This window comes from Triticum urartu, chromosome 7, assembly GCF_003073215.2.
Source record: "Triticum urartu cultivar G1812 chromosome 7, Tu2.1, whole genome shotgun sequence".
Lineage (NCBI taxonomy): Eukaryota > Viridiplantae > Streptophyta > Magnoliopsida > Poales > Poaceae > Triticum > Triticum urartu.
This window is the reverse complement of record NC_053028.1, coordinates 547,298,397-547,307,703: the sequence shown is the minus strand read 5'-3', so window position 1 is coordinate 547,307,703 and position 9,307 is coordinate 547,298,397.

Sequence of the window (9,307 nt, the reverse complement as noted above, 5' to 3'; positions counted from 1 at the left end):
GTTGCAAACTTTTGTTCGGACATGCTGAGTTTGGAATATCCTGACACCAACCAGATCTGAATCTCAGGCAGATACGATGGTTAGAAATTTCCCAACAATTGCATTTTGTTCCCAGTTTGCACCGCTATTGTGCCAATTCCCCATGGGATGCCCTTCTCGGTAGTTACTATCCAGGATCATCTTCAGAACTGGTCTTGTCATGGGTCCCATCCATTTCCAGTGATAAGCAAAAATCATCCATTGCGTTGTCTTCAACAACGTAATCCAGATCATCCATTCTAGTCCGGGTATGCCATCCCTCTGAACCTCACCAAATGATTGTTGGTGAATTGCCTTAGGCTGGTATAGAGAGTTTCAATGATCTCCGTATCAAAAGTAATTCTTTTTGCCACTTAAGGGATTATTTCTGCGTGTCACCTTCTTTGAGATGTCTCGTTATGGGATCATGGCAACTCCACTCCTCGCTACATCGACAACCGCGCACCACTCTCTTAAGCGTGGAATTGTTTCCTACCAAATCGAGCCATCACCATCTATTTCCTTTCACCCTGATGAGTGTCTTGTGTTTTATCTCAAGAGGCATTCTTTCATCCAATTCGAGTTGTTCGTGACCCGTTCGATCTTTATGAAGATCAAATCTTGTAGAGTTTTTCTCTATTGTCATCATGCTAGATGAAGATCTCGAAGGCCAAGACGTCAAGCTCATGTGGTAGAACGAATCAACATCTTCGATGAGGGAACTTGGATCATGAAGATTGTGCTAGCTTTGTATCCCCTCTATCTTCTTACCTCACGTCTTGAATCTCGGGACGAGATTCTTGTTTAGTGGGGGTGAGCTGTCACATCCCTAGCTTATGGTACTGCCTGGTGTTTTGCCTCTTGTTGCATCATGTTTAAATTCTATTTAAGTTGAAATGGGGATTGACCAAACCCTAGCATCAGAAGGAATTCAACTAGGTTCAAATAAAAATATTTTCAATTAACCCAAAATGCCTTCCCAAAAATGTTCATCATCTTTGGATTGGTCTAGAACCCCTGCCAAAAATGGTGCACATTTTTCTAGGACACTTTGGATTTTTGAAGTAATCCATAAGTATTTGAATTTGGACATTTAAATCTTATAAATATTTTTAATTGTCCAAATAATCCTGAAAGTACTTGAGGGCTGTTGGAAAATATTTCAAAGGTGCCTAAAATTATTTTCAGGATTTTACCAAGTGGTTTAGTATTTTTACTAAATCAAAAACAACAGCAAAAAATAGAAAAAACAGAAATAAAAGAGAGGGAGCGAGAGATAGTACCTGGCCACTTACCTCGGCCCATAACTGTAGCTGGCCTAGCCCACCAGGGGCACGCTTGTCTTCTTCCCCTTGCCAGCGCACGAAGCAGCTCGGTGGCGAGCGCCGACGTCGTGCCTGGCCACCTCCTGCTTGCTGCCGCTTCCCCGACGTCGCCCTGGAGACGCCACGCACCCCTAGGCCCTCTTAGCCTCTCCCCGAGCTCCCCTCCTCCTCTGGCTCTCTCGCACGCAAACAACCGAGCGCTGTCGTCGCTGCCGATGAGCGCAACCGTGGCCATCGCCTCTCCCTCGCCTCGACGCCACGGAGCCCCAAGACGAAGCACGTGCTCGCGGAACGCCCTAAGCGACACCATCATCCTCATCCACGCTGTCGGACGCCGGAGATCCCCCTCACCGCCCCGCTCGCTTCGGCCCCTCCCTGAGCTCGCCGGCTTGCTCCTCTTGTTCACCGTGAGCTGTTGATCATCCTCCCCCTCTCCATTTTCTCTCCTGCACTCCGCAGCCACCGCACCCCTCTCGCCCGAGTGCGCCGCCGCCCGCACTCGTCGCCGACGCAGCTCTGGTGACCATTTGGTCCCGGGTGTGCGTCCAACATGCTCACCACCACGCGTAGAGCCTCCCTAGCGCCACGCTGCGCTCGTTTGCTCCCTGCAGCGCCGATTCCGCGAACACCCGAACTCCGGCCGCCACCCAACTTGCCGCCGCCGCCACAAACCACCCCAGGTCCAGCCATCACCACCATTAGATGCGCCATGCTGCGGGCGTTCCAACGCGCCCGGCCGCGCGACCTCTCATCGCCGGAGTTGGCCGGACGGGCAACCCCGTCGCGTTCTGCTTAGCACCGGTGGCTAATCGCCGTTTAGCTGGTGTGGCACCATTAGTTTAGGTACTAATCACGTTTAGTTAGTGTTCTGTTTCGATGACATATGGCCCCCACGCCCTAATTAACCCCGGGCTTTATTTTCTGTTTAGTTTAGGTTAACCAACCGTTACCCACGCATCAGAGTTGACCCTGCTGACGTGGTCATTGACCTAGCCCACCTATCAGCGAGCTAAACAGCCCTGTGCCACTGACGTGTGGCCCCCACACCTCAAGTTTGACCTGGTCAGCCGCAGTTGACCTGCTGACGTCACAGTGACGCAATGCTAACACAGTTAATAATTTTCTAGATTTTTTATTAAATCAGAAAAATCCAGAAAATTGCCTAAACTTTTAAAAATCATAGAAAATAATCTATAGCTCAAAATGAAATAAATTATATATGAGAAATGATCAGAAAAATCCAATCTATCCATTTATGCTGTTTTCATGCATGTTAGAACACTTCAACCTTGTTGTTTAGGTGAAACAAGTTAATGCACTAATATGACCTCTTATTTTGGGTTTGCATTTGAATCCTTGATTCAAATGAACTCAAACCAATCTGTTCTAAGTTGCATTAGCCAAAACACACTCATTTTGCCATGTCATGAGCATGCATCATATTGTTGCATTGCATTGATTGTGTTTCTTCCTTGTTTGCTGGTATTGTCCGTCCCCTCTCAGTAAACGTGGTTCCGACGATGAGTTTGATGACACCGATGAAGAGCTATTACTATCTTCAGAAGTGCCAGGCAAGCAAAACCCCCTTGTTCATTCCGATACAATCCCACTCTCTCACTCCTGCTCTCTTTTTCTACATTAGGACAACAACGATTCAACTGTTACATGCTGCGGTAGTTGAACCCCTTTCCTTTGCATGACCTGTCATTGCCACAGTAAATAGATGAAACCCACTAGCATGAGTAGGAGTTGTTTGAGCCCTGATGTGCCTACTCATTCATGCTTGTTTGTCATGCCTGCTATTGCATAGAGTTGTGTTGGGTCTGATTCATCGGGAATGAATTGGAATGGTGATGAACATGTCCTACTATGTGTGAGCTAAGTGTGTGAACACGATTTGGTAAAGGTAGAGGTGAGAGGCCATGTAGGAGTACATGCTGGGTTGTCTTATTGAAACTGTTCTTAGGAACTGAGTTCTGTGTCTGTGATCCATGAACAGCTACTACCACTCATTGGGATCCTTAATTGACCCTCTCGGCTTCTTAATCACCCTAGTACTCTGTCCAGGAGTTGCAATGTAACACCCCGGATGTAATTTTCCCAATTTGTACTCCAACTCTTGCCGTTTCCGGCGTTAAGTTAATTTATTTCCTCGGGTTCGGGTTCTTTGTCTCCATGTGTTGTTGTCGTTGTCATACATCTCATATCATGTAATCATGTGCATTGCATCTGCATACGTGTTTGTCTCATGCATTCGAGCATTTTCCCCCTTGTCCGTTTTGCATTCCGTTGCTTCGTTCTCCTCCGGTGGTCATTTCTAGCTTTCTTTCGTGTGTGGGGATTAAACATTTCCGGATTGGACTGAGACATGCCAAGCGGCCTTGGTTTACTACCAGTAGACCGCCTGTCAAGTTTCGTATCATTTGGACTTCGTCTGATACTCCAACGGTTAACCGAGGGACCGAAAAGGCCTCGTGTGTGTTGCAGCCCAACACCCCTACAATTTGGCCCAAAACCCACCTAACTCGGCTCCATCATCTAGAGCGTTCGATCACGATCGCGTGGCCGAAAACCGCACCTCATTTGGACTCTCCTAGCTCCCTCTACCTATAAAACTAGACCCCTTCCCCGAAATCCGGATCCACCCCCTCGTCCAAACCCTAGATCCAACCCCTCGCGCCGCCGGACGAAAACTGCCGGGCCGGACATGTCCGGACGCTCCACCGCCGCCGCCCCGGGCCAATAGGCGCCCGCCACGTGGCACCGCCGCATCGCCCCGCCGCCGGCCCGTGCAGCCCGCGTTGGGCCCCCGCGGCCCACTCCCTCCGCCGCCACCTACCGCGCCCGCCGCCGTTGCTCCTCTCGGCCCGTGCCACCGCGCCGCCCGCGCGTGCCCTCGCTGGCGGCCGCCTCGCCCCTCGCCGGCGACGACCACGGCCGCGCCGCCCCGCGCCTCCCGGCCCACACCACCGCCAAGCCGCCGCCGCCCCGCGGATCTCCGCCGCCGACGCCGCACCATCCGGCCGCCTCCTCCCTCCTCCACGCCGGCTCCGGCGAGCTCCATCCCCGCCGATGAACAGTGCGCGCTGCCGCCTTGATCTGCGTGCCAGGTCAACCCTAGATCCGGTGGTAAATTTTGTCTAAGTCCCTAAAAATTCCAGATCCATGTGCTTTCCTTCCTAGCCCTGTAACTTTGCATCCGTAGCTCCGATTCATGCATATAGCATATCAAAATGTTCATCTCAGAGAGTACATCATTTCATTCCATTGCATCATTTTCATTTGAGTTCATCTTGATGCCCGAAATGCTGTTAGAAGAGGGCTACTTGAGATTTTTGTCAAATCTGCTACTCCATTTAGGGTTTTGTCATTTTTGCCATGATATGTCCTGATGCTCTACATATGTTTTGTTAGGAGTTTTGTCATCTTTCCAGAGGTTCAACCCATGTATTTTTGTGATGTGTGAGGTGACTAGTGCAAGCTTGCAAAGTGGTGCACTTAGTAATTCTGTTTTCGGGGACTTAGCAATTCCACTAAGTCCTTGAGCTGTTTATCTCATGATGCCATATGTTCATGTTGTTTCCTAGTGATCCGTGCCTCTTTTGAGGATGATCAGTAAGGATGTTTTGTTAATCTTGTAGTGCTCTATCCATCCATGCCTTTGTTTGCAATTATGGAGCACCCTAGCTTGAGTCAATCGAGCTCTACTTTTGCTACTTTGTGAATCTGGGCAGATTGTCAACTTGTTTGCAATTTTGCCGATGATGTTGTAGTTGATCCGTGCATGCTATGCTATTGTTCTTGCAATGTCGAGCTTGCATTTTGTGTGTTCGTGATATATGTATGCTTGTCTTGGTATGAACTGCACCGTAGTGAGTGCATCGAGCTCGTAAACATGCCTACTTGAGTTATATTTCAGCATGTGCCAGTTTTCACTAAGTCTAAAAACAGATTATGTTTTTGCTATGTGCACATGCTTGCAATTGTATTTTCTGATCCCTTTTGGCTCAAGGTCACTAAGGGACTTTTGTTAAGCTCTTTGAGTAGCTCCATGCCATGCTTTACTTTTCCATGTTCAGGTCCTGTACCATGTAGTTTTGTTGCTCCGAAGAGGGCTACCTGATCTGAAATTCCAGACAAGTGTTAATTTCACTAAGTCTGAGATATGTTTGCCATATGCATTTTTGCCATGCTTGTTTCAACCTATTAATGGATGAATTGGCCGTAGCTCAGTGCTAGACTTTCTTTAAGCATCTTGAATGCATCCCTTCCATGTATTTTGTTGTCATGTTTGGTTGCTGTAGCATGTTCATCTCATTGCATTTAGTTGGCTACTTGCTATAAATTGCAGACCGGTGTCATATTTGAATCGCTTGCCATTTCCAAACCGTAACTCCGATTCCGGCGTTCTTTATATCATTTTCAAGCGATCTCATCTCATATTTCCAGTGGCACACTTCGATTTCCAAGTTCAGACCAGGTTCTTGCATTTCCTGTCATATCTTGCATTTTGCATACCGCATCGCATCCCGCATAGCATATCATCGTTGCATCATCTTGTTTGATCCTTGCACGTGGTTGATTGTATCCTTGTTGCTTGTTTGTCTTGATTGGGTAGAGCCGGGAGACGAGTTTGCTAACGAGGAGCCCGTTGAGTTTTCTTTCGAGGATCCAGTCAACTCTGACAACTGTGCAGGCAAGATGATCATACCCTCGAAATCACTACTATCTTTGCTATGCTAGTTTGCTCGCTCTTTTGCTATGCCAATGCTACGATGCCTACCACTTGCTTTCAAGCCTCCCAAATTGCCATGTCAAACCTCTAACCCACCATTGTCCTAGCAAACCGTTGATTGGCTATGTTACCGCTTTGCTCAGCCCCTCTTATAGCGTTGCTAGTTGCAGGTGAAGATTGGAAGGCCGTTCCTTGTTGGAACATTTATTTACTTGTTGGGATATCATTATATTATCTTGTTATCTTAATGCATCTATATACTTGGTAAAGGGTGGAAGGCTCGGCCTCTCGCCTAGTGTTTTGTTCCACTCTTGCCGCCCTAGTTTCCGTCATATCGGTGTTATGTTCCCGGATTTTGCGTTCCTTACGCGGTTGGGTTATAATGGGAACCCCTTGATAGTTCGCCTTGATTAAAGCTTTTCCAGCAATGCCCAACCTTGGTTTTACCATTCGCCTCCTAGCCTCTTTTTCCCTTGGGTTACCGGAGCCCAAGGGTCATCTTATTTTAACCCCCCCCCCGGGCCAGTGCTCCTCTGAGTGTTGGTCCGAACTGAGCTGCCTGCGGGGCCACCTCGGGGAAACTTGAGGGTTGGTTTTACTCATAGCTAGTCTCATCTGAGTGTGCCCTGAGAACGAGATATGTGCTGCTCCTATCGGGATTTGTCGGCACATTCAGGCGGTGTTGCTGGTCTTGTTTTAACCTGTCGAAGTGTCTTGAAGAACCGAGATACCGAGTCTGATCGGAACATCTTGGGAGGAGGTCTATTCCTTAGTTGACCGTGAGAGCTTGTCATGGGCTAAGTTGGGATTCCCCTGCAGGGATTTGTACTTTCGAAAGCCGTGCCCGCAGTTATGGGCATATGGGAATTTGTTAATGTCCGGTTGTAGATAACTTGAACCTTAACTTAATTAAAATGAATCAACTGAGTGTGTTACCGTGATGGCCTCTTCTCGACGGAGTCTGGGAAGCGGACATGGTGTTGGAGTAATGTTTGCGCAGGTTTCTCTCTAGTTTCTCGCTCGCGCTTTGCCTCCTCTTCTCGCTCTCTTTTGCAAATAAGTTAGCCACCATACTTGCTAGTCGCTTGCTGCAGCTCCACATATATTTATCTTGCCTTACCTATAAGCTTAAATAGTCTTGATCGCGAGGGTGCGAGATTGCTGAGTCCCTGTGGCTCACAGGTTACTATTACACTAGATGCAGGGCCTGATGATTCTGCTCTAGGAGACGCGCTTGAGCTCAAGTGGGAGTTCGATGAGGACTCTCAACGTTACTATGTTTCCATTCCCGATGATCAGTAGTGGTGCCCAGTTGGGGGTGTTTGGGACCGTGTCGCATGTTGGGTTATCTTTTATTTTGGCGCCATAGTCGGGCCATGAGTGTTTGGATGATGTAATGTTATTTATGTACTTGATTGACGTGGCGAGTGTAAGCCAACTATGTTATCTCCCCTTTATTATTTATATTACATGGAATGTTGTGAAGATTGCCTAACTTGCGACATATGCCTTCAATGCGATTATGTCTCTAAGTCGTGCCTCGACACGTGGGAACTATAGTCGCATCGAGGGTGTTACATGCAACTAGTTTCTAGTGTTTGTAGGTTATGTGTTGGCGGCCGTGCGTAGCGCTGACCCTATGTGTGGGCTATGATGCGGTAGATACACCGTGGCACGATGTACCGGGCGCCCGTTTGGTGTCTCGGGAACCCTGTCCACATCGTTCGGGGCCGTATGTGGTAACCTCGGCTGGACTCCCTGCGGATGGAACCTGGATAGGCGATAAACCTGGACTAGAGACTTGAGTGTTTAGGTAGGCCATGGCCGACACCCTCGTTGGGCTTCTGCTTGAAGGTTGTCAAGTACATGTCGTGTAAACGACGGTAAGTGGTGGGAGCGTGTGTGAAGAAGTACACCCCTGCAGGGTTATCATTATCTATTCGAATAGCCGGATTCCTCGGATATGGAAACTTGGACCCCTTGCATAGTTCATAGACAAGTGAAAGTGGATACTCTAAAATGCGCAAGATAAGCGTGAGTGCTATGGATGGCCTTCTCGTAGGGAGACGAGAGAGGATCCATAGTGGTGTATTGATATGGTGAATATGTGGACTCGTGTGCGCCACCTCAAAAGAGTTGCTTGCAGTCGTAGTTCAGGTTAGCCACTGAGTCAAAGCTGGCTTGCTGTAGTTAAACTCCACCACCCCCTTTGTTGATACCTATGCAAATATAGTTAGTTCTGATGTAAGTCTTGCTGGATACATTTGTACTCACGTTTGCTTAATTTATGCTTTGCAGAGAGACTTCAGTCTCGCTAGTAGTTCCACGTGGACTTCGACGTTTAGCTTGTTACCTCACCTATGATCCTGTGCCCTCGGCAGGATCTGGTGGATAGTCAGGCTTCTCAGCCTTTTCATTTGTAGATGTCTGTACTCAGACATGTTAAGCTTCCGCATGTGCTTTGACTTGTATGCTATGATTGTTGGGTCATGAGACCCATGTTTGTAACATCTTGGCTCCTTGGAGCCTAATGTATAAATACTTTGACTCGTGGAGTTATGTTGTGATGCCATGTTGTATTTACACATATCGAGCATATTGTATGTATAATTGAAATGCTTGGTATGTGTGGGATCCGACAATCTAGTTGTTTATCCTTGGCAGCCTCTCTTATGGGGAAATGTAGTCTAGTGCTTCCATGAGCCATAGTAGTCCGCTACAGCCCGGTTCAGCGGAGTCCTGCTAGCCCAGCACTACTGCTCAGGACACTTGACTGGTCGGCATGTGTCTCACTTTGTTCCTGTGTCTATTCCTTCGGGGAAATGTCACGCAGTGACATCCGGAGTCCTGCCTAGCCTGCTACAGCCCGGGTTACCGGAGTCCTGTTAGCCCAGTGCTACAGCCGGGATTTGCACGCTGCTGACCGACATGCTCGAAGTTGATTCATGTATGCCTGTCCCCATGGGTTAGTGTCGCTTTGGGTTCACGACTAGCCATGTAGGCCCGGGTTCTCTGTCATATGGATGCTAGCGACACTATCATATACGTGAGCCAAAAGGCGCAAATGGTCCCGGGCCATGGTAAGGCGAGACCCGTGGGAATATCGTGTGTGAGGCCGCAAAGTGTTATGAGGGGTTACCGGCTAGATCGATGTGACTTAGAATCGGGGTCCTGACAGACCAGCGAGCATACGAAGTAATTACTCACTCTCGGTGGGGAACATCATGGA